The sequence below is a fragment of the Eschrichtius robustus genome, chromosome 1 (genome assembly GCF_028021215.1).
Source record: "Eschrichtius robustus isolate mEscRob2 chromosome 1, mEscRob2.pri, whole genome shotgun sequence".
Classification (NCBI taxonomy): Eukaryota; Metazoa; Chordata; class Mammalia; order Artiodactyla; family Eschrichtiidae; genus Eschrichtius; species Eschrichtius robustus.
Genome location: NC_090824.1, coordinates 155151277 through 155176481, shown reverse-complemented (window position 1 = coordinate 155176481; position 25205 = coordinate 155151277). Strand labels below are relative to the sequence as shown.

At 36.6% G+C, this 25205-nt stretch overlaps 1 non-coding gene across 1 annotated transcript; it reads left to right on the top strand.

The window, feature by feature from the left end:
- Positions 1-1982: 1982 nt before the first annotated feature.
- On the top strand, positions 1983-2088 carry LOC137749651 (U6 spliceosomal RNA). Its single transcript, XR_011070242.1, has one exon. It is a non-coding gene; the product is annotated as a U6 spliceosomal RNA (small nuclear RNA).
- Positions 2089-25205: the final 23117 nt, after the last annotated feature.

The following is a 25205-nucleotide window of genomic DNA, read 5'->3' as shown; positions in this document are numbered from 1 at the left end:
AAACCTCAGGGTGCAGGGTGTGTTTTTCTAGGAGCCCAATGTCAGTAGCCTGCTCATTGCCAGAATCCGACTCATTTATTTCTGATCCAGCTTTTCTCTGGGAAATGTTTTATTAAGCTAGTCTTTATAGGCTGAAAAATCCTAAAATTTCAGTTGGTTTTCCATTCCCTTAATTCATTACAATAATACATACAAGCTTCTACCCTCCATGTATTTTCATTATCAGATCAAAACAACTGGTTGGAAAAGTGAAAACACATGAAATCATTTGTTTAACTGCATAATAAATAGCTGCCATAACTGACTCAGTATGCATCTACCCAATAAATGCTTGGTGTGAGTTTGTTTTTGTTTTGGCATTTTTATCCCCAAAAGGCCTGCACAACCCAGAGCAGTGGTCCAGCCAAGCAAAGTTAACAGGGACAAGTGGAACATTCCTGGCACAGTGAAGGGAGACTGCAGATTGGTTTTATTTAGTCCAGGCATGAATCACCTGTTGGGCTCTATGTTGGGCTGCACCCAGGCAGAAACTGGAGGTTGCTGGACACGAATCTGGTATAAGAAGTGGGAGGCTTTGATTTGTATTTCTCTAATGATTAGTGATGTTGAACATCCTTTCATGTGTTTGTTGGCAATCTGTATATCTTCTTTGGAGAAATGTCTATTTAGGTCTTCTGCCCATTTTTGGATTGGGTTGTTTGTTTTTTTGATATTGAACTGCATGAGCTACTTGTGTATTTTGGAGATTAATCCTTTGTCAGTTGCTTGGTTTGCAAATATTTTCTCCCATTCTGAGGGTTGTCTTTTCATCTTGTTTATGGTTTCCTTTGCCGTGCAAAAACTTTTAAGTTTCATTAGATCCCATTTGTTTATTTTTGTTTTTATTTCCATTTCTCTAGGAGGTGGGTCAAAAAGGATCTTGCTGTGATTTATGTCATAGAGTGTTCTGCCTATGTTTTCCTCTAAGTTTTATAGTGTCTGGCCTTACATTTAGGTTGTTAATCCATTTTGAGTTTATTTTTGTGTATGGTGTTAGGGAGTGTTCTAATTTCATTCTTTTACATGTAGCTGTCCAGTTTTCCCAGCACCACTTATTGAAGAGCTTGTCTTTTCTCCATTGTATATTCTTGCACTGGTCAGAATGGCCATCATCAAAAAATCTACAAACAATAAATGCTGGCGAAGGTGTGGAGAAAAGGGAACCCTCTTGCACTGTTGGTGGGAATGTAAATTGATACAGCCACTATGAAGAGCAGTATGGAGGTTACTTAAGAAATGAAAACTGGAACTACCATATGACCCAGCAATCGCACTACTGGGCACATACCCTGAGAAAACCATAATTCAAAAAGAGACACATACCACAATGTTTATTGCAGCACTATTTACGATAGCCAGGATATGGAAGCAACCTAAGTGTCCATCGACAGTTGAATGGATAAAGAAGATGTGACACATATATACAATGGAATATTACTCAGCCATAAAAAGCAAGGAAATTGAGTTATTTGTAGTGAGGTGGATGGACCTAGAGTCTGTCATACAGAGTGAAGTAAGTCAGAAAGAGAAAAACAAATACTGTATGCTAACACATATATACGGAATCTAAAAAAAAAAAAAAGTGGTTCTGAAGAACCAAGGGGCAAGACAGGAATAAAGACGCAGACATAGAGAATGGACTTGAGGACACGGGGAGGGGGAAGGGTAAGCTGGGATGAAGTGAGAGAGTGGCATGGACATATATACACTACCAAATGTAAAATAGATAGCTAGTGGGAAGCAGCCGCATAGCACAGGGAGATCAGCTCGGTGCTTTGTGACCAACTAGACAGGTGGGCTAGGGAAGGTGGGAGGGAGATGCAAGAGGGAGGGGATATGGGAATATATGTGTACGTATAGCTTATTCACTTTGTTATACAGCAGAAACTAACACACCATTGTAAAACAATTATACTCCAACAAAGACGTTAAAAAAAAAAAAACATTAAAAAAATAAAAGACTGATGTACTAAAATTGGAACGATACAGAGATTAGCACAGTCCCTGTGAAAGGATGGCATGCAAATTTGTGAAGCATTCCATAGTTTTTAACAATAACATCTGTGAAATAACAAAAAAAAAGTTAAATATGACTTCAACTTTTAAACAATAGTGAAATACTGCACAACAGAAATAGGCTTTCAAAGGAATTTTCAAAACAATGAAATACGCATTGAGTACCTACTACATGCGTAGGAGGTATAATGACTTCATGTTTTCTTGTATGTATTGCTATAATACCCAGGCATTAAAACCAGTGCCAGTATTTCAATTCAATTCTTCTTTTATAATATTTCAAAAATTCTACAAAAAGCTTTCTTTTAATTTTTACCCTAGAGATATTTTCCTATTAACGTGCCTGGCAGCAATTGACCAGTCAGATAAAAACTCCTTTTGATGTAAGTTTTTACGTTAGTAGGATATTTCCAAACTGGTAGAAATACTAATTAGGAAATACTCTGCTTTGATAAATTGTGAAATTAATAAAACTTTCTTGCTTCTGATTAAAAAAAAAGAAGTGGGAAGCACCGCCTCTGACTTTGAGAAAGTGTCAGACATCAATGGCCAGGGACAGGTCCTCTGGTCATGCAGCGCCGTAACCCTGACAGAGCTGAGCTTACTAGGAGAGGGACACAGGTACCTGTTGTCTCAAACTCTGAAACTTTTGCCCTTGACTATGAATACTGATGCCCTCAGGTGCAGCAACTTTTTCCCCAGGGAATTTAGAAGTGCCAGTGCTACCTGGCTTAATGTTCTGAGCAGAAAAAAAGCCCCTATCATATAAAAATCATATTTCTTCTTTTTCATATTGTCTGTACTGTGTGTGTGTGTATATATATACTATATATATTCCATTTTAAAATTACCTGAAATGTTTGTGCTGAATATTCTTTTCTCTTCCAAAGCATTAATAAAGATTCTAAAACAGGTCAGCACATAACATTGATCCTTTCAGACCACTGACCAGACACTTCTTTTAAACTAGATCCAGGAGCATTTATCACTATTAAGGGCTTAAAAAGTAATTGGATTCAACTAATCAGTCTGTATTTTTTTTCCAGCAAATTAAACTGAAAACTGGAGCTTTGTGAAATACCACTGAATCTTCTATATTGATTTTAAATAGCAAACAGAACTTAGGGCCTTTTCCAGATAACCCCTCTCACTCAATATTCTCAAGTTTAAGCTTCATAATTTATAGTAGTATATTTGCTTTTAAAACTCTGGGCCGTTACAATCATCGCAGTCGCTACTATTTATTGATGGTCATTTATATTCAAGGCACTTTGAAATCATAGTTTTAGTCAATTACAAAGATATTTTGCATAATTAGCAGGGTCTGTCTAAGCATAAGGTTTTGATCTGTGCTTCAGTTCTTGATTTTACATGAACCACTTTGAAGGAGTCATGGTTAGGAGGTTGCGGGGTGGTGAATGCTGTAAGGTCTGAGCCATTTTAGAACTATTGACTTTTGAAAGATAAGGTCTCCTGACAGCTCTTTCCTGTGTTTCTTATAAATGGTAACTTGGTCAAACTGTCCATTCCTATCAAGTATTCATATTGACTGTTCCTGTGAAAGATTTCCAAATGAATAGTGTCTCATTCATTTGATAATTAATGCCTCCTTTTCTCCTAACCCTTAGATTTCAGCCTAGATTTCGATTATTCATAGTCCTGTGGGAACATGAATGCAATGCACATGTGGTCCTAAAAGTTGCCATTATACACTAATATGTATAAAATAGATAACTAATTAGAACCTGCTGTATAAAAAAAATAAAATAAAATTTAAAAACAAAAAGTTTTAAACCTTATCGTATTGCACATCTCTCCCAATGTCCTGATGAGCTATACAATTGTTACCTTATTTAATCTGTGTTTCCCTCACTTGCTCTCTTTTACAGCTGTCAATTCTCTATCTCAGAGGTGGCAAACATTTTACACGTCCTAAAACAGGCAATTTAAAAGGGGGGATTTAAAAACTTAGAGGGCTGGTTGAGCTCAGATTTGGACTATTTTGAAATGAAAACCAGTTCCCTTCCTCCAACTGCCTTTCATTAACATTTGATTGTTATTGGCTTGGGTGACCTCAGTGACCTGGAGCTAGAAAGAGAGAAGTTCAAGTCCAAGATTGGGTACTACGGTGGTAACTTACTGTATGTCTGGGCAACACACTAATCTTCCTGGAGCCCCAATTTCTTCATTTCTAGATTAGAAATAATAACACCCAAATTATCGGGTTTTGAATAAAGAATATAAATACTCAGCAGTGTCAGGCACACACTCTTTGCTTTTATTAAATTAAGATATATATGTGTGTGTGTATATATATATATATATATATGCAGAAAAGTGCATATATCAAGTGCACAGTTTGATGAATCTTTACTAATTGAATATCATTATGAAACCAGCACCCAGGTCAAGGAACTTGACATTACCAGCGCCCCAGAAGCCTCTCCTGTGCCTCTTTTCATTCTACCCCTCAAGGGTACATGCACGTTTTCTCAAACTTGGCACTATTGGTATTTGGGGCCGGACACTTCTTTGATGCAGAGCAATGGCAGTGTAATGTTTAGCAGCACCCCTGGCTTCTGACAATTAGATGCCTGCAGTACCTCCCAATCCTGCCAAAATATGACAATCAAAAATGTCTCTAGATATTGTCAAATTTTTGGGGGTGGGTTGGGGGGAGGCAAAATGTCCCCCAGGTGAGAACCTCTGCTATATACTATTCTTTATACCACTAGGAACTAAGTCCTGAGGGACACCTCCTGTGTGAGCTGTCACTTGTTCTCCTCTGTCTTCCCTCCTCTGTGGGGACTCATGCAGTTGAGAGAAACTTCTGAGTACCAACTACTACCAAGTATGTACACTGCCTAGGAGTTCTGAAATCCACTTCCTCCTGGGGCCTGGGGCCCCAAATGTCTTGCTTCTTTTCCCATTTCTCCCTAGCTTCTACCAATTTCTGCTAGTAGAAGTGTAAATTAGTTCATCCACTCTGGGAAACTGTTGGCAGTATTTATAGGGATTTATTAAGCTGTACATATGTGTACCCTATGACTACCCCAGTTTGAGTATTTACTTAATCATTTACATCTGGCCTTTCCCAAAAAGAGATCTGAAGTAACTTGCAACAGACAACATTAACATATTAATTAGCCTGTATATTTTAGTGGAGTATTACAGCTGAAAATAAGAAAAATTATTTCCTTGATTTGTACTACAAGAAAGCTGGGGAGTTCAAGATGAAGATTAATATTAGTATTAATTGTTTTGCAATAAACATTCTTGTTTATAATTTGAATCAGATTCCAAACAAGTTTACATATTTCATTGTTAATATATGTCTGAAATCACTTTTAAGCTAGTATGTTTCCAATCTGTATTTTTTGTCTCAATTTATTAGTTAAAGAAACTGAGTTTTTGTCCTGTAAATCTTTTGATCATCTGAATTTAAATGACTGCATCCCACTGGTGTCATTTAATACGTTCTCTGTAAATAGTAATTGGAAAGAGGTGTTCTCAGATACAGTTTGTAGTATAAGGCCCTGACAATTAGCTTTTTTGGATTGTAATGTAAGTGCCTGACATTAAAGGCATCCATTTCAAAGACGTTCATCTTGAATGAACACATTGTCAACTAGCCATTGTGTAAAGAGCCAGGCCACCCCACCCATGAAGTTCTCCTTCCAGAAAGTCCTGGCTGACCTAGATAACTGACCTTTTTGGTGACCCTGCTTTTCCTTTCTTCTACTTTAATTCCCACTCTTATGGTTTAAATTCACCAATAAATAGTGAACCCACAAAACCCTAGGCACCCCACCCTTGACCCCAGTAAAGGCACAACTTCAAGGTCCATGCTCTCTTTCTCTCTCTCTCTCCCCCCATGACCTTGTTGTATGACCCCAGGCATGCTGTGTACCCTCCAGGACCTGTGAGTAATAAATCTTGTTCATTTCAAAGTTCCCTGATGGTTGTTGCTGAGGTGTCTGCAGGCATCTTGCAATCAGAATAAGAATCACAAGGGCTGGTCCAGCCGCAGCATTCAAAATGTCTATGGGGACTCACAATGGGCCAAGTTGAATGCTCCCAGATATTCCTAGCTGATAGCATTACTATTGATGGGCTGAGACAGAAACAAAATAAGGTTTGATAATTTTTGATGCTATTTCATAGTGCTGCTATACTCTGCTATCAAGAGGCATATAATGTTAGCAATGAATGAAGTCTAGATGCATTACTTCATTAGGACTGCAATATAGGAATATTTTACATTTAGTGTTTCTCCTTATTCATCAGCTTATACTTCAAAAGAAGGAAATTCAAGTTTTTTTCCCTTTATTTACCAGATTTTAAAATAAAGATTTATTCACATTATCTATTCACATCTAATGTTGATCAATTAGATTTTTTGTCTCTATGAACCAATGGATTTAAATGTTTTTAAATGTTTCAAATTATTGCCATTATTATCCTTGTAGACAAAGTGTCAATGAGGTCTCTTTAAGTTGGCTTCTGATTCCTTTTGACATGATCTTAGTACTTTTTGATAGTTTTCTTGGTATCTGATATGATGAGATGCATGAAACTCATTGTGCACCTACCTTACTGAGGACTTAGAATCAGCCATTTCTCCCAAGAGCACTGGGTTTTTTTAGTGGGAAGTGGTATTTCAGGACCACAGTCTGGGTGCCTTACCAGCATTCTCTAGAGAAAAAGAACCAATAGGTTATGTGTGTGTGTATGTGTGTGTGTGTGTGTGTGTAAAGATAACGAATTGGCCCACACAATTATGGAGGCTGGTAGGTCTCAAATCCGCAGGGTGAGCCAGCAAGCTGGTGACCCAGAGGACCAATGATGTAGTTCTAGTTCAGAGGCTGGCAGGCTTAAATCCCAGAAAGAATTATGTTTCAGTTCCAGTCTGAAGACAGGAAAAAAGCCCATGTCTCAGTTCAAAGGCACTGAAGTAGAAAATCCTTTCTTACTCAGGGAAGGAGAGCCTTTTTTGGTTTTTTTTTTCATTCAGGCCTTCAACAGATTAAATGAGGCCCACCCACATTAGGGAGAGCAATCTGCTTTACACAGTCTACCAACTTAAAGGTTAATCTTATCCTAAAACATCCTCACAGAAACACCCAAAATAATGTTTGATCAAATATCTGGGTGCCCTATGGCCCAGTCAGATGACATGTAAAATTAAGCATCACACTGGGTGCTAAAAGTGCTGAGTACAACTGAGTTTCTCATTGTTTCTAGCTCTTTCCAATACATGATAAATTCATGCTGATACTTCCAGCTACAGGGTTTTTACTTAAATTCTTTAATCTTATTTCTATGTCTTATTTCCCTATATGGAGAATTCCAGTTTTCAATTAAACCTAATGTAAATTAGAATATTACAGAATTAAGCATGTTCTTTATCCCAGAACACAGTCACAGCAGTCTCAGAATAGCAATACCAGCACTACCACTAATAATATTATTACAGGTAATTATTTATTTATGTAGTTTTTTTGTAGTTCTTCAAATGATTGTCTTTAAGTCACATAGAAGAGTTCTTCTCTGGAATTATGCCACCGAATGCATACATATGTAAGTTAATTTGTTTTATTTTTTTTTAGGGATTGCTTTTTAAAATTTAATTTGGTTTTATAATTGGCAAAATAGTTACTCTCCTCCAAAGTCAAATCTATGAAGTATTATCACCTTCCCCCCAAAGTAACTTTTTTTCTCCTTCCATCACATTAGTTGTATTAAAAATTTTTTTAACATAAGGACACACAGACACACACATATGTTAGCATATGTGCTACTTAGTATCCTACTAAAACACTTTTATCCAACTTACTTTTTACACTGAACAACATGTTCTGGAAAGCACTCCATCGCAGTATATAAATATGATCCTTATTCTGTTTTGCACTTGTGGATGTAGCAAGTAATACTTATTTAGTTCTTTCCATTTATTGCTTTTACCATTGACCATGCAATGAATTATTTTGCACCTCTTTCTTTATAATTTTACCAGTGTTTCCTCCTAGATGTTGAATTGTTCAAAAGGTAAATATATAGGTAACTTTGCTAGCAATTGCTAAATCCTCTTCTGTAGAGCTTTTCAATTTTACATTCTCCCAAATAATATTTGAGAATGCTTGTTTCCTCCAGGCTCACCAGCCCAGTAGATTGACAAACTTTTGAATTTTTCCAATCTGATAAGTGAGAAATGATATTTTAATGTAGTTTTAATTTGCATTTCTCTTATTGTGAGAAATGCTTTTCATATGTTGAATATCTATTTGCATTTCTTTTTCTATGAATTTTCCGATCATTTCTCTAGCCCATTTTTGTACAGAGATTTTGGTGTTTTTTATAGTTTTAGAAATTAATTATATAGGAATATTAACCCTTCATCTGTGATATAAGTTGCAAATATTTTTCCAAGTTTGTCATTTTTTAAACTCTAATTATAGTGTCTTTCACCAAAAAAAATTGTTTTAATGTTTGTATTCTTTTAATAAAATCATTTTATCTATATTTTTCCATATTGTTCCCAGACTTTTAAGGAAGTGTTCCTCATTCACATGTCATAGAAGAACTCACCCATGTTTTTTGTTATTTGCTTTTTGTCTTGATTTTTAATACTTGATTGATTTTTACTATTATATTTAAATATCTGTTTTCTACTGCCATGGTGACTGCTGTTAAAAGTCTGATCAGTCTGATTCTCTACTACTTGTAAATGACTTACTATTTTTCCTTGGAAGTCCAGTAGATTTACTAGAAAAATGTCTACGTGTTGATTTTTCTAGTTCAGTTAACCCAAGTATATTTCAAAATGTAATGTCAAGTCAATGTATAGGTTCTGCTGGGGATAGCCTAGTAAAACTGCTGAGTCATAGGGTATGCAAATCAAGCTCTAGAAGATACATCCAATTTCCCAAAGTGGTTGTACCTATTTGCATTTCAAACAGCACTGTAAGAGAGTTCTGGTGGCTCCATGTTCTCTTCAACGCTTGATATCTCCACCCATTTCACTTTAAACATCAGACATGTATGCAGTTGTATCTCATTGTGGTTTTAATCTGCATTTCTGTGATAGCTAAAGAAGTTAGGCACATTTTCATATATTTCCTGATCATTTAGATATTCAACTCTTTTGCCATTTTTTTCAAAATGAATCATCCTGATTTTCTTTGTTTTGTAGAATTTCTTTACACATAATCTGCATATGAATCATTTGTCAGAGATATGTATTGTGAGCATTTTTTTCCCCATTTTATGACTTGCCTTTTCAGTGTTTATGACTTGTCAATGGTATCTTTTAACGGAAAGAAGTTCTAAATTTTAATGCAGTATAATTTATTACTTTTTAAATTATCTGTGCTTTTAGTATCTTGCTTAAGAAATTCTTTTCTACTCCAAAGTCATGAAGATTTTCTCCCGTGTTTGCCTCTGAAAAGCTTTATTGAATTACCTTCACTCAATCCAGAATTGAGTTTGGTGTACTGTGTGAAATAAGGCTCGTCATGCTTATTTTTTTCTAAGTTGATACGAATTGACATCGCATTATTCATTTTTACTTAGAATTATTTTCCCTGAAGTTTTTCTGTGGGCATATGGGTCAGGATAGCTTCACAGCTATTGTCCTTGCAAAGTGATTAAAAAAACATGGCTTTGCAATTTGAGTTCTTCCCCCTCTTCTCCTCTCAACAACTGGTATCTAAACCTTCTCTTTCTTTTCCCCTATTGGTCCCTATCCCACTCAGTTTTGTTTTTTATTCATAGAAATTTCTGACTCACTAGCAGATTTTATTCGGGAAGGAGCTCTTCTATTGGTTTTGAGATTGGAGAATTCATAGTACCCAGACAGCTCCACCGCCCTCAGAGCTTATCATGCACTCACCTAAAAACTGGAGCATGCAAAAGTCCTTCCTAGTTTCAGCTACTGTTCTCACATTGCTTGCCCTATGTCTCAGTGTATCAATTGGAAATTTAGGTGTCTTTTGATGTGAGGTCCATCAGATACCCCATGCTTCCTCTGTTGATATCATGTAGGTTTTAAAACTATCAGTAGTTTGTCTTCACCCATTTATATTTTGGGGTTCATGAGGATGTCATGTAATCTAGTTTGGATGACTTATGTTTTATATGAGTTTTGGTTATGCTATTATAGTTTCTCTGTGTGTCTTTATGAAATGCTTTGAGAAGATTATATCTATCTATCTATAGATAAAAATAATATATATATAATCTTCCATACATATAGATACATGTACACATCTATATATCTCTCTCTATATATATGCTGCCTTCATCATATTTCCTGAATTTCTCTCAGTATAATTATAATTTTCATCTTACAGAGCAGGAACAAAGCCATTAGAGAATCTTGGTCAAAGCCAGATAGTGGTAATAAGTGGAACAAGACTCGAACCTACATCTATAAAGTCCAACAAGGTTAACACTGTTTTGCTTCTACTATTCTATAGTCTATTTATATTTCTTCTTCTCATTAAAAAAAATTCCCCTCCTGGCATGTTTCATAATGTACATAACACCCTAATAGTCTTGTATATGTATATTATTTATAAATAACTGAGGCTACAATTATTGGAGGGCTGTTCAAAATATTTTACCCAGTTTTCACAGTTTTAAAAAAATGTAAAGATCTAGTAACTTAATCACTGTGTGTTAAATTATGTAAAAGCAGGAAGTTTGAGTACTTGTTATAATGAAAGAAAATAAGAATCTTAGAAAACAAAGAATCATTTTCATCTTCTTTATAATAGTCAGTTGTTATAATATGAGGGAAGACGACAAAAATATCCAAGAAATGATAAACAACAGCTTTCATATCGTGTATTCTGATGTTGTAGATATCTAAATCTCATATGTAACAGAAAATACACATTACTGAAGTTTCATATCACATTAGCTGAATTAGAAAAACAACGATTTAGACAGATAAACATTTGGATGCAAATTGGCTAAACAGTACACACCAGACTATTTTTCTCCCTTCCTTTACCATTTGTTAAAAGTATAATAAAGTACAGTGAGAATGCCTGAAAGTATAAAGTCTCCTAGAATTTTTAAAAAATCAAAGTCTGATTGATAAGCAGAAATATTCAGTGATGTTTAATTTTGATGCAGTGTCTCCTCTTTAGGTTAAAAATGATAAGCTGCATTAAAGAGAGTCCTATTGTATTGGTTTCTGTGGCTGCTGTAACAAATAACCATAAGTTTAGTGGCTTAAAACAACACAAATTTACCTTACAGTTCTGGAGGTCAGGAGTTTGAAATGATCTCACTTGGGTGAAAATCAAGAGGTCAACAGGGCTGCATTCCTTCTAGAGCCTCTAGGGGAGGATGGTTTCCTTGCCTTTTCCAGCTACTGAAGGCCAATGTACCTTGACTCCTGCCCCCCTTCCTCCATCTTTGAAGCCAGCAATGTTGGGCAGAGTTTCTCTCACTCTGCCATCTTTCTTGTTGTCTTTTCCAAGTCTTTTTTCTACTCTTAAGGACTCACTCTTGTGAATTTTTTGGCCCCAACTGTATAATCCAGGATAATCTCCATATTTCAGGCCAGTTGATTAGTGACTTAATGACATCTGCAATCTTAAATCCCTTTTGCCATGTAGCCTAACATATTTGCAAGTTCTGGAGATGACGATGTGGACATCCATGGTGGGCCATTAATCTGCCTATCACATCCACTAAGGTTTTCTAATCTAAATTAACCAGTTTGGGTAGGAGTACATTTCTATCTTTTTTTTTCTTGGAGATTTTGTCATCCATATTTATTTTCAAAGCAGATTTCCTATATTTGTATGGGTTATACTCATACATTTACACGTGCATGCACACATACACACGTAAACACGTTCCTAATTTATTCAGAGCATCACTGAGAAACAATAGTGGGTGAAAAAACACATCCTATTTATAATGAGACAACATCCTTAATAACGGCTCAAATGCAGCATGAGCGATATAAAGAACATCAAACTCGGAATAAGAAAATCCATGTTTTTGACCTGAATCTGCCCTTTTATAAACTTTCATGTAAAACATTATTATTAGTAGTAATTAAGCTGTATAGAGAGTCATGGGCATTTATTTAAATATCTCAAATGTATTCTCCATCATTAAAATTCCATTAAGGAACCTCAGGACCAACTAATGCTCAGCTCCAGAGGTAAAGGATGGAAGGAGGATAAACCTACCCTAAATTTAACAATTTAGCAGAAAAGAGATGCTTTTATATGGTAGGGCCTGAATAGGAGACTCATCTCAGCTGAGTAAGGGCCAAACTCCAAAACCCTAATTCTTGACGTCATCACCAATGCTAATTGTTGAAATACTGAATGCAAAATTGCAATACACCCTAACTCAGTTTCTCCACTAAAGTAATAGGATGAAATATTTAGGAATAGAACATAAACACTGGCATAGGGCATAAAATGTTTGCATTGTTTTAAGATCTTGGCATGGGATTAGTCCATTTGGTTCTGTAGCAATATACTGCCTCAATGTTCAATGAAAGTGAACATTGAAACTGATCATTAGATATAGTTTGGGTTTATAGTTCCCCAATTCTCAGTTTCAATTATCCATGTTATACTTGTCTCCTATCATTTCAGAAAATCACAAGTTGCAATTGTAATTACATAATTCTTTTGGAACAAGCTGTCAAAAATAGAGGCTTAAAACTAAAATTTCCAGTCCTTTAAATTGATTGGTTTGGGGAATTTTTCTCTCTGGATTTGGGCCATGATTGGATTGAAGTAACTGATCATCTTATTAATAGTATATTTAAATTTTAACTGTAAAGTTGCATTCCTTCTAACTCACACTAGGAAATGATTATGTCACAACTAGAGACTAAAGCCAGAAATTGTATATTAATAGAAATACCAATTAAGCTGTGAGTTGCAGAGGCAGATTTGAATCTTTGCTCAAACCTAAATACAGCAACAGCAACTCGCAGAATTTCTTTTCTTTCTGAGTCTGTTTTCTATTAATATCAGTGAGCTGCAGAGAACTCAGTCTGCTGAAGAGATATTAGGTGTGCACACTTGGGAATACACATATGCTTTTCAGAAGATAGACAACAGGTCAGGCTAATAAGAAACACTCACCTGAGGAATTCATCATGTTTTAATAGGTTTGTCACGTTGACATGAAGGACTTCATGAGTCATCATTTGCCACAAAGGTGAGTCTCTGCAGTGGATGGCAGTTTTGCATTTTAGGACTTGATGAATGGAAGTTCCACTGTTGGCATCTACCTTGCCACCTACAATCCTTTAGGATGTAAATTTAGCCTGGATTAGTTTTGTAGAGAATTTTTTTTAATGCTGGACCAAGAGAAAAGTTAACTTCCTAGCTGTGTAATCTCACTGTGCCTTGAATTTCTGATTTGTCAAGTGGGGATTTTTTGTGGATAAAAACTAGCAATTTCATGCAGATAAAGTGCGGGGGTGGGAGGTGGGGAGAGGGGGAGAGAGAGAGATGCCAGCTGTTTAAGCAATTTGGAAAAGTGCAAGGTATTTTTATCATTATTGGAGGCGATACATTTTTTTTGCTAATTTAGGATAATCTATGTTTAATATGTAGATTTCTACATTGTGAAGTAATTCCAGGTTATATATGAATTTTCATTTTTCTTTAATCCTTTCGACCACATGCCTGTATTTCTTGTTCTGTTAACTTCAGGCAGTGTTTCACCTCCTCTATATTTGCGATCAGAACACCACTGTCCCACCCCCCGCACCGTGCCTCATTTCCCTTGCACCCACCACTCCCTCATACCCGAGATATCCCTTCCTTACTCTCTTGGGTCATATCTACGTGTTCCTGGGCTACATGTCCTTCTCTTTCTTATGCTGCAGTACATCGAGAAATGCCTTTCTAAGAAAGAATATACAGTATTTGAGCCCTTTACTGTAGGAAAATGTATTTATTTAGCATTCACACTTGTCCAGAGTTCAAAGGTTATAGGTCAATGCTGGTTTCACAATAATTCTCCCTTGGAATTCTGAAGGCATTGGGGCCGGTAGCTGATAAGAGGTTGGCTGCCAAGCTAACTCAAACTTTGTTGGCAACCTTTTTCCCTTTCTCATTAGCTTTTTTTTTTTTTTTTTTTTTTTAAGAATTTTTACTCTATCTCTGCTTAGAGATTTCACAAGGTTCACCTAGATCTGTGTCATTTTTCAATTCATTCCAGTTAGCACTCAAGCTGAAGTGAACCCTTTCAAGCTAAAACATTATCTAGCTCAAACCTGGGAAATTGTTATCTATTATATATGCAATAGTTTCTGTTCTTCCATTTTCTCTTCTTCCTCACTGAGACCACTGTAGGCAGAAGTAAGATGTCTTTGAATAATCTTTTGTCTCTTTTTTCTTTTCTCTCATATTTTGCTTTTGCTCTACACTCTGGGAAACTTCTTTGCTTTTTTCTTACAATCTTTTGATTAACTGTTTAATTTGACCACTCATATTTTTAATTTCTAAGTTAATTTTTTCCCTAGCCATCTTTTTTTTACCATCTTGTCAAATCTGAAGATAATAGAATATTTTCTTCCTTTTTCTTTTTTTTAAATTAAAGTTTTTGTCTGTCTTCCTGAATTATCTATTTCTTCCATGTCAGTTTTTCTTTCCCATTGCTTGCTTTCCTCACATGTCTGTGGATTCATTGTTGATTCTTCTTATCTTGGAATGAAGAATTGGATTGACTGTGCTAGGCAAGAGATGTGGCTTTCCTCTGCTAATGTGTCAGTAGGTCCGTTTCCTGATTAGCCTGTTTTAGGAAGGAGATCGCTGTGAATCTCGGAAGAGTGTGCCCGGTGGCAGTATGTGCTTTAGTTCAAGTAGGCAGAGTCAGTTCCGGATTGTGAGTCTCCCAAATCCCAGCATCAGGAAAACTTTTTTCTGGGCTTGCCAACGCGACACTATAAACATGAATATCACTAATAGCTAACACTTAACAGGCACTGTTCTAAGTATTTTAAACATAATAATTATTTATTCTTCAAAACATCTGTGAGGTAGTACTATTATTATCCCCAATGGTACTGATTAGGAAACCAAAGCTCAGAGGGTTAAGGAAATTGTTCAAGGTTACACAGCTTGTAAGAAACAGAGCTGAACTTTATATATGGCCAGTCTGGCTCCGGAGTTACGTATTCTACCTTGACTGTTACATATTCTACCTTAACTCTCTTCAGAAAGCTCATGTATTCTCAAAAGAAGAGACCCCCAGTTTTATAAACTGAGCTCATGCTGGTGTGTGCCTCTGTATAAACTTCCTGTGAATCTCCTTCTTCCCAGACCCTTTCCCATTTATGCACCTTTAGACCCTGTCAACTCCAAGCTGAGCTATTTGAAGGCTGCCAAAGACAACGGAGCCCCCTTCTCCACTCCACAGGTGTGGATGACCCCACTGGTGTCACCTCCTGTTCGGCACTCCTCTCCCCCCTTGGTATTACTGTGTTCCATTCATCGAGACACTTCTCCATGGCTCTTGTCTGAGATGACTCTTCCTCCACTCTCTTAACTCTTGTCGATTTATTCTCATTTGTACTATGCTGTCATTTTATTAGCCTCTCATGACAACACATGAGCCATTCTACCATGTCCAGTTAACCAGATCTTTTTTAATTTAATCTTTATGTTATATTGGAGTATAGTTGATTTACAATGTTGTGTTAGTTTCAGGTGTACAGCAAAGTGAGTCAGTTATACATATACATATATCCATTCTTTTTCAGATTCTTTTCCCATATAAGTTATTACAAAATATTGAGTAGATTTCCCCATGTTATACAGCAGGGCCTTGCTGACAGAGAAAGACAAATATCATATGATATCACTTATATGTGGAATCTAAAAAAAATATTATACAAATGAACTTATTTACAAAACAGAAACAGACTCACAGACTTCAAAAACAAATTTGTGGTCACTAAAGGGGAAAGGTGGAAGGGGGAGGGATAAATCAAGAGGCTGGGATTAACACATACACAGCACTATACATAAAACAGTTAACCAGATTTTATGAAACCAGATTAAACACAAGTTTTGGCCCTTACTTTCATACTTATCTACTCAAGTGTCTTAAAACAACCTGTGGCAATTAACATTATGATATAATCTTTCTAAACTACTAATTATCTTTGATTAATCCAACTTAGTATAGTGATAGAGGGGAATGTATTTTATTGTTTTCAATATGTCTAGACTTAAATTCGTGCTTTGACATACCTAAAAGCCTAGGTATGATAACACATCTGAAGACACTTGAAATTTTATTCTGAATGGGTACTTATTGTGAAAATGTATTCAATTTCCACTAGTTACTTCCATAATTTTTGAATATTGACTAGGGACTTAGGCATTGAGTGAGTCTTGAGGATCTAAGACAAGAGAAATTCTCTGCCTTTTAAAGCCTCATATTTTTGTGGAAAATTTTAATTCTATGTCTATTTCTCAGGTTTTAGAAACAGGTTTTACTAATATAATACAAATTAATATTTTAAAATTTAAACTTCCTTATTGTTACCTAAAAAAGAACCAATGAAGTCGATTCTTAGACATTTCAAGTCACTGAATATCCTTCTTTCCTATGAGAGAAGTATCAGGGGAATTTTAGCCAGAAACTTCACTGAAAGTCAGTGCCACCTCTTTGCATTTATCACTGCCAGTTTTGCTCTGCATATCTTTTTTGGTATTCGCCATGCATTGTTAACGGTGATTGTCATGTAATTAAATCACTGCTCATCACAAGAGCCTGTTTTTATGCTGAGATAAGCATCAGAAGCCTGCTGCAGGACCCGAAGATCAATAAAGATGTTCCCAGTAGGATTACAAAGAGTCTGGGGTTGAGCAGGGCACCAGAATTAATTAAGAATGATTTCTCTTTTTATTTCTACTTTCAATATATTTGTAATTGTTTTTCCATTTTCAATGGGCTCTACCTGCCTCTTTTTTAAAAAAGTTCTGTGCTGATGCTCAGACACTTCTGTCCAGACAGCTGTAGAAACTGAGCTCTTAATCTCTTCCACTTTTTCAGTCATATCCCCAACCTGATACTTAGTCTGGTCCTAGTGATCGCAGTGTTTCATCATCTTTAAAGAAACTTTGGAACTAGAGGTGACCATCCAATTTCAGAAGGCTATCTGAACACTCCAACTCAAGCTTTGAACTGCAGGTCAATTTCTTGTTTTAGTTGGCATGAACTTGATAAAATGCAATATCCAGTTTTTATAAGTATCAGTGTATTCTAAAATAAACAAATCCGAATCAAACGTGAATTTTTTTAAAAAAGAAAACTTATTGGCCTTCAATCCACTGTGTATGACATCCTCCTGGTGAATAATATGTGAAAGAAATAGGAACCCAAGGGCTTGGTTTCTAAACCGCAAATGTATTCTAAGTAAGTGGTGTGTCCCTGTGCAGCTGGGGATGCTGTAACAATAAGTTCCTTTATTCTTAACTTCAAGGATTATTAAAATTCCTGGCTTCAGAAATGGACACCAGAAATTAATGAGGCAACAGCCGTTGGAAGCTGTGTTGGTGGGGAAAGGGAGGTAATGGTATTCAAAGAGTAAAAGGTGATGGGAATATTTCCAAGAATTGAGAAACAGATTTCACATAAAAGGAGAAAAGAAGGAAATAATCAAATATTCCAAGACAACAAAGAGAAAGTGATCTATCTGTGGTGACCCTAATGACCTCATGGTAAGATTCCCTTATCAAGTGCACGTGGTGGTCACAGCTGGACCTTGACAGAGCAATAGAGCGATAGGATGGTGACTTTGATGCTTCTTGCATCCACTAGGCTTCAATAATTAAATCATGCATTCATTCTTTCCATCAACACACACTTAGGGTTTGACGGCATTTAAGAGGATTATCAGGGACTTCACTGGTGGTCCAATGGTTAAGACTTTGCCTTCCAATGCAGGAGATGCGGGTTCAATCCCTGGTTGGGGAGCTAAGATTCCACATGCCTTGCGGCCAAAAAGCCAAAACATAAGACAAAAGCAATATTGTAACAAATTCAATAAAGACTTAAAAAAAAAAAGGGCTATCATATCCCCTTTTCCACCTGAATTCCACCAAGAGATACATGCAGGAGTCAAACAAATGGAGATAAAAATAGATCCTTATTACTGCTGTTGAAGAATGAGGACAAGTGGGCTTCCTAATACTGAACTCCAGAATTAAATAGACTTATCCAGCCAGACACAGAAAATGTTGGATACCAGAGGCCTCCTGAACACGGGCATAGCCTGCTCCTCTAAGACTCAGGGTGGAGAGGGAGCAGAGCAAAACGCCCATTCACTGCAGACAGGGAGATTCCAAAGAAAAAGAGAGGAAATGGGTCTGAGTGGGCTGGCCTACTTCCTGCTCCTGCGGAGGGGGTGTTGATAGAGACACTGAGGAAGGTCAGAAATGGTGCTCTAAATCACTCTCCTCATGGCAGTCTCTTGAGTAGTGGCCCACGGCAAGGACCATGCCTATTAGGAGCAACTCTGTGGACTAGGAGAGACACATATAGAGATGCCTGCCAGGCAGGAGCCAGATATACTCCATGCTTTCAAGGAACTTACAGTCCAGTATGGGAAATAGAGGAATAAACAAGCAATAATAACACACATGACCAATTTTCTTTTCCAGCAACTGAAGCATGTTGGAGTAAATAGGAAGTAACTAGCCCCAACCTAGCTTTCCAGTCCTACATAACAACACTCTCCCAGAAATATGGTTGATTCCACTCAAACTGCACTACTTTTTAAACCTGAATACATACGCCTGCCTTGATCTGGAAGAGCCTCTTCTCCTCTCTCTCTCCCAGAGGCAATAAGTCAGTTTTAAGGATTTTTCCCGTATCACACTTCTTTAAGAAAGTGTTTTGATCCCCACAACCATGCATAAGCTTTCCTGCTTTTAACCTCATACATCACTTTGTTCCTCCTTGATGGCAGTTGTGTTCCTCCACGTTATATTGTAAGAATTCGTATGATCGTCTCATCTCTTCTTGAATTGCAGTACACTCATTTCTAAATGTCTCCTCGCAGCTAACTCAGAGGCTTTGCACAGTCTGCTACGTGTCAGGTCTTGGAGCTAGGTGTTATGAAAACAAAAAGCAAGTACGATGTAGTTCCGCCTTTCCAATAGGAAAACTGAAAATAATATTCAGAACTTCATAGTACTTACCTGCAGCTGACATTTAGTCAATATCTTTTAAGGGAATTACGGCACCCTCCATGGAACTCCAAGTTCAGGGCAAACCTGTGGAGAGAAGGGCCCCTTTCCTTTTATGACTGAGCAGTCTCTTACCGGCTTCTCACCTCTCTTTCTGTGAGTTCAGATCTCCCCACATCCAGAGAAGGAGGTCTACAACCATACGGGCAGAGCAACTTTCTGAACCCGATAGAAGCCTTATCTCTTCAGGCAGAACTGCAGGTGCCATTTCCCATTTGAAAGTCTTTCAAGTTAGAAGGTGGCAGATCTGTTGTCAAAGGGAATTCAGGTTTTCTGAAAAGTTCCAAGGGAATGTGGAATTTCATTATTTGCTCTCTGCAGGCTTCACATCGTCCTTTTGTAGGCTCAATTTTCTCTGCGTTTCGTACTTTTCATAAAGTAAAACATTTTCACTTCGTAGTAGAGGCTCTGAGTGACCTTCGAGCTGTTGATTGCCTTTCTGGCTGAATTAAACCTCCAAGCTGTGCGGTGGGATTTCTAAAGGACACAGGCCTCAAACCTGCCAACCCATCAATTGAGTGGAGCAAAAAAATAAGAGAGGGGCTTCTCACATGCTCAAAATGGTATTTGTCACTAATCCTCAGCACGGACCACATGGTTCACTATGAGAAACCTATTCATGCAGAGTGTGGATCCACTGTCCGTCTCCTCTCCCCATCTCAGACCTGTCCAATGCTTGCTTTTGTCCTGCAAGATGGAATTGCTTCTTCTCTTTCTACAAGCAACTTTTTTCTCTCCATGGACCGTGATATAATGTCTAAAGCAAGCCACTCCAGCCCAGAGGTCCCCGGTAGTGGTTTGGGAAGTGACCGTCAATGTAATGGGGTCTTGCTGGGAAAGAGTATATCCAACTCCGTATCTGATGTGCTCCACATTCAATCAGTTTATTGGGTTTTGTTTGTCTGTTTATAATGATCTGTAGTTTTTAAATTTTGAGGAATTGGAAAATACCCTCTCAAGTTCTTTCTTTTGTCTGTAGAGTGTTATTCTCTATTCAGCATAGGTGAGTGAATGAACCAGGACCAGAGTTTTTCCTAGGTTTCATATATAGACATTCAAGAGAGCTGTTAGGTTTGTTTCTCCATTTGCTGGGTTGGAAGGAGCTACCAGCAGCAATCTTTTCTTCCAAGTGGACATCAGCCTACAGAATAAAATCCAATAGAGATGACAGCTGTGACATGTGAGCTTTTGGATCCACCTGGGACTTAAGAAAGAATCATCCCCGTATATCCCAGTGAACTGATCCTATAATTTCTCTTTTTTGCATAATTTACATTATGTTTGAATTCCGTCACTAGGACATGAATCTCGACGAATGCACATGATAATCAAAAAGTGCTTTCTTCTACTAATTTGCAGGCCTTGATTACATATAAAATTGAACACTAATTCGAGTTTGCTGGATATTTCAGTTTCGTCTTTCAAAGTGTTTCTTCATGATCTTTACCCATATTTGACAATTTTTTTTTGTTTTGCCATAACTTTTTATATATTTAGAGCATTAGTCCCTTTTCTGTCAAATATGTGACAATTTTATTCCCAAATTGTCATATGATTTTGACTTCAGTAGGTTTTCTTGGCAAACATTTTTCTATGTGTTCTGCTTTGGCATTATGCTTGGTTGGTGGGGGAGCCCTCCCTACTCCAAGATTATTTTTTAAATTCAGCATAAAAATAAAATTTAAAAATCAGTAGCATTCTTCTATACTGGGAATAGCCATTCAGTAAAAGAAATAGAAAATAAGATACCTTTTAATATCAACACAAGCTACAAAGTGACTAGAATTTAAACTAACAAAGAATGAATAAGCACTTATGGAGAAAATCCTGAAAGAAAAAGAGGACATAAAGAAAGCTTTGATCAAATGAAGAGATATACTATATTCTTTGATGGGACAACTTAATAATGAACTTATTAGTTAGTATTCATTGATATTAACAGTTGTAACTTTGGTTACAAAGTGGTATGTATTTTCTAAGTGGCTTTTCATGTATTAACATTTAAACTACTCATTAACCTTACGTAGAGCCTTAGAGTGGGTGCTTGGTAGGGTTGGAGAGTATGAAGCCAGAAAAGTAGATGGGAATGATGACTGAGAAGGAATAAAAAGACAAGAGAGCATGGTATTGAGCCATGAACTGAGGGGTATTTTTGTATCATGTTTGTTCCTGAGGTCCAAAAGTAAAAAAGAAAAAAGCGAAGTGAGATAAAGTAATAAAAATACAAACCTATATTCTAGTACTTCTAATGTTTTGTTTTTATTTGGTGCAAATTGTGACAAAGGTCTCCATCTTCTTCAGTTCTCTCCTCCTTCCCCTAAAAATTTAGTCAATAGCCTACATTTATTTTTATCCCTTCTTTCCCACTATTTTAAAATACCAACTTTATTTTATAATATTTATCGATCTATTTCTGCTTTTTTGTTCTGTTCCAACAATCAGTCTGTCTTTTTTATACCAGTGAAAATCTTTATATCAGCTTTATATAGGTCTTTTGACTTCACATTCTATCAATCACCAGTTCTCATTAACTCTACCTTCAAAATATTTATCAAATCCTTCCACTTTCTATTTCCAGTGCCCTCACCCTGGTTAATTACACTACCAATTTTCTCCTGCAGTACTGCATAGCCCACTATTCAATCTCCCTATGTCCATTCTTAGCCCATTCCAAACCATTCGCCACACAATAGAAAAACAAAAAAACAAACAACAACAACAACAACAAAAACCTCCTTAAACCATTAATTACATTATGCACTTCCCTGCTCAGAACCCTTGAGGAGACTATCACAACACTCAACATCTATTCCATTTTGCATGGTCTGCACGTGGCCCCCACTTACTTCTCTCTCCACACCTACCAACATGTCTCTCTCTGGAGTTCCATTTTTTTGGCCACATTGGACCCCTTTTGTTTCTTGACTGTGCCCAGATCTTTTCATTGCAGGACATTCAGACCTGTTTTCTTTCTACTGGGAACTCTCTTGCCCTTCCTGTCCCTTGACCCAGGTTAAATGTCACTCTCATCATGAAGACTGATGTTTCAGGCTGCAGGGAGCTGCACAATAGGCCAGTGACACCATTTGTGTGCCAATCAAAGTGAGTAGTGTCCTCTGATTTGGAGGATACCTACAGCACCACAAGGCACTGCTTCTCCACACCTGCAGCTTTCTTTTAAAATATTTATTACAATTTATAATTAGATATTTATTTGTGTCTTTATTTTTTTTTTTTTACCATCTCTTTCTCCCATTAGATTGTAGGCTCTTTGAAGTCAGGAACCATGTCCATTCTCTCCTTTTGTCTCCCAAAGAAAACACACACAGTAGGTCCTCAATTATTTACTTAATGAATGATTGACATTTGATTGGTCATGTCATCTCCTCTCACTCTTCATTTTAAAAAGTCCCAGGCTATCTACCCAGCTTAGTCTTTTACATACATTTTTTTGGAAGATATTTTTTCATGCTCTGAGATATCCACTGGAATTTTATTACATTCATAAATTATTTGGGAATGATTTGTGATCTTTACAATATTAATCTCTCAATATGTGAACATGACATAATATTTTATAGTTTTATTCATGTGATTTCCACACATTTCCTATAAGGATTATTTTCACTTTATTTTATATTTATGGTCCCAGTTGGGTGCAATCTTTTCCATACTAGATATATTTCTTACACAGGAAATTACTGGTATTTTATATATAGTTTTTAATCAACAAGTGTATTTAAATCAATTGTCTTAATGACTTCAGTAGATCTTACTGAATTTTTTACTTAGGCAATCATATGATCTACAACTTTTTCATTATCGCTTTCATTATTAGAAGTATTATTCCATATTTGTATTTAATTTATCAGTTATTATTTACACAATAATTCTAAATAACAATAGTTAAATGGGCGTAGGTAACTTTGTCATGTTTCTAAACCCAAAGAGAATTTATTCGTTCACCATTAAGCCTGATGCAGTTACTACTCTGGCATAGATTTTTTTTCCATTAAAAATTTTTTTGTCCTTTTTTATGAACAGTTTTTGTATAAAAAAATAATGTTCAATTTGATCAAATGTATTTGAATTCATAATTTGATGAATATTAAGAATATGATTTGGGAAATACAGCTGTGAAAGTTCAGATTTGAGTCCGCTCATGGGTAGTTTTTCCACCTTTGATGAGCTGTGGTCTTGTGGGCCGCATAAAACACCATTAAATATTGGCCTCTTTGGTTTTTCATGACCTACGATGCAAGTGTATTGAATGCTTTGCCATGCACTGATCTTTTCATTATAATTTTTCTCTGATTCTGCTACGATTTAGGAAGGGGCTATTCCTTAGATGCTCATTTTACAAATAAGATGGTTGAAGAAAAAATAGTGAGATAAGTCCCACATAGAGGGATACCTGAGCTCATTATTATTAACTCTGAGATACAAATGTATCTTCCCATTTGCTTAGTCTTCTAAGCCATTACAAAATTAAATATGAATGTTTTGTTGAAAAGTGATTTTACTGTCTTTATGTTCCTCTTTGTTAGTCTGCTCTCATGTAGGTCAAAAACTTATTCAGAAATTTAGAGAGTTACAGCTCCTTAATCATTTTTGTTACAGGGAACTGAATCTCTTTTCTCCCTTATTTTGAAAACAGTTTTCTCTCTCTGTGTGTGTGTGTGTGTGTGTGTGTACACATCTTGAAGAAAAAAATAAAACATAAGAGCCATCCTACAAGGCAGCAATAGTCCATCATCCTTGGGTGCCTAAATTAAGTCACAAGAGATGTAGGTACCCAACTCCTGCCATTATTTATAATTGTATGGACCCAACCCTCTCTCCTTCTCCTTCCCTGGGAAGCTGGTAATGTTCTCCTCCTCATCCCTGGGCGTCTGTCATCCCAGCAGCCACCATAAAATCATTCCTCACTTTCACAAAACTGATTTCTGTTTATGGAGCAGCTGACAGGAGCATTCCAAGGCCAGGCACTCCCTGAGAGGCAAGTCTTCTTCTCTCTGCTGTCAGGAGCTTTTAAAAATAACACCCTCTTTATTGGAATCTAATTGCTTTACATTGTTGTGTTAGTTTCTGCTGTATAACAAAGTGAATCAGCTATACATATACATATATCCCCATATCCCCTCCCTCTTGCGCCTCCCTCCCACCCTCCTTATTCCACCCCTCTAGGTGGTCTCAAAGCACTGAGCTGATCTCCCTGTGCTATGCGGCTGCTTTCCACTAGCTATCTATTTTACATTTGGTAGTGTATATATGCCCATGCCACTCTCTCACTTTGTCCCAGCTTACCTTTCCCCCTCCCTGTGTCCTCAAGTCCATTCTCTACATCTGTGTCTTTACTCCTGTCCTGAGATAAAATTGACAACCAGTAAAATGTACATGTTTAAAATGTCCAGTTTGGTAAGTTTGACATACTTGTACTCCTGTGAAATCATGATCATAATCAAGATAATGAACATAGCCCTCAACTCCCAAAGTTTCCTAATACCTCTTTACTCTTTCTTTATTCCTGTGCTTCCCTGTTCTCCTCTATACCATGACAAAAAGAATCTGTTTTCTTTCTTATAGACGACTTTGCATTTTAAAAATTTTTATGTGAATGGAATCATATACTATGTACTCTGTTTTGTCTTGTTTCTGTCACTTAGACTGATTATTTTGTAGTTCATCTATATTTTAATCAAAAGTTTATTCCTTCGTATTCCATGTATATGGATATAACACAGTGTGTTTATTGTGCTTATCCATTCACTTATTCATGACAGTTGGGTTGTTCTCAGTTTTTGATTCTTACAAATAAAACTGCTGTGAACATGTGTGTAAAAAAAAAAAAAAAAAAAGAAATAACACCCTCCTCGGAGGAAGTCAAAATAG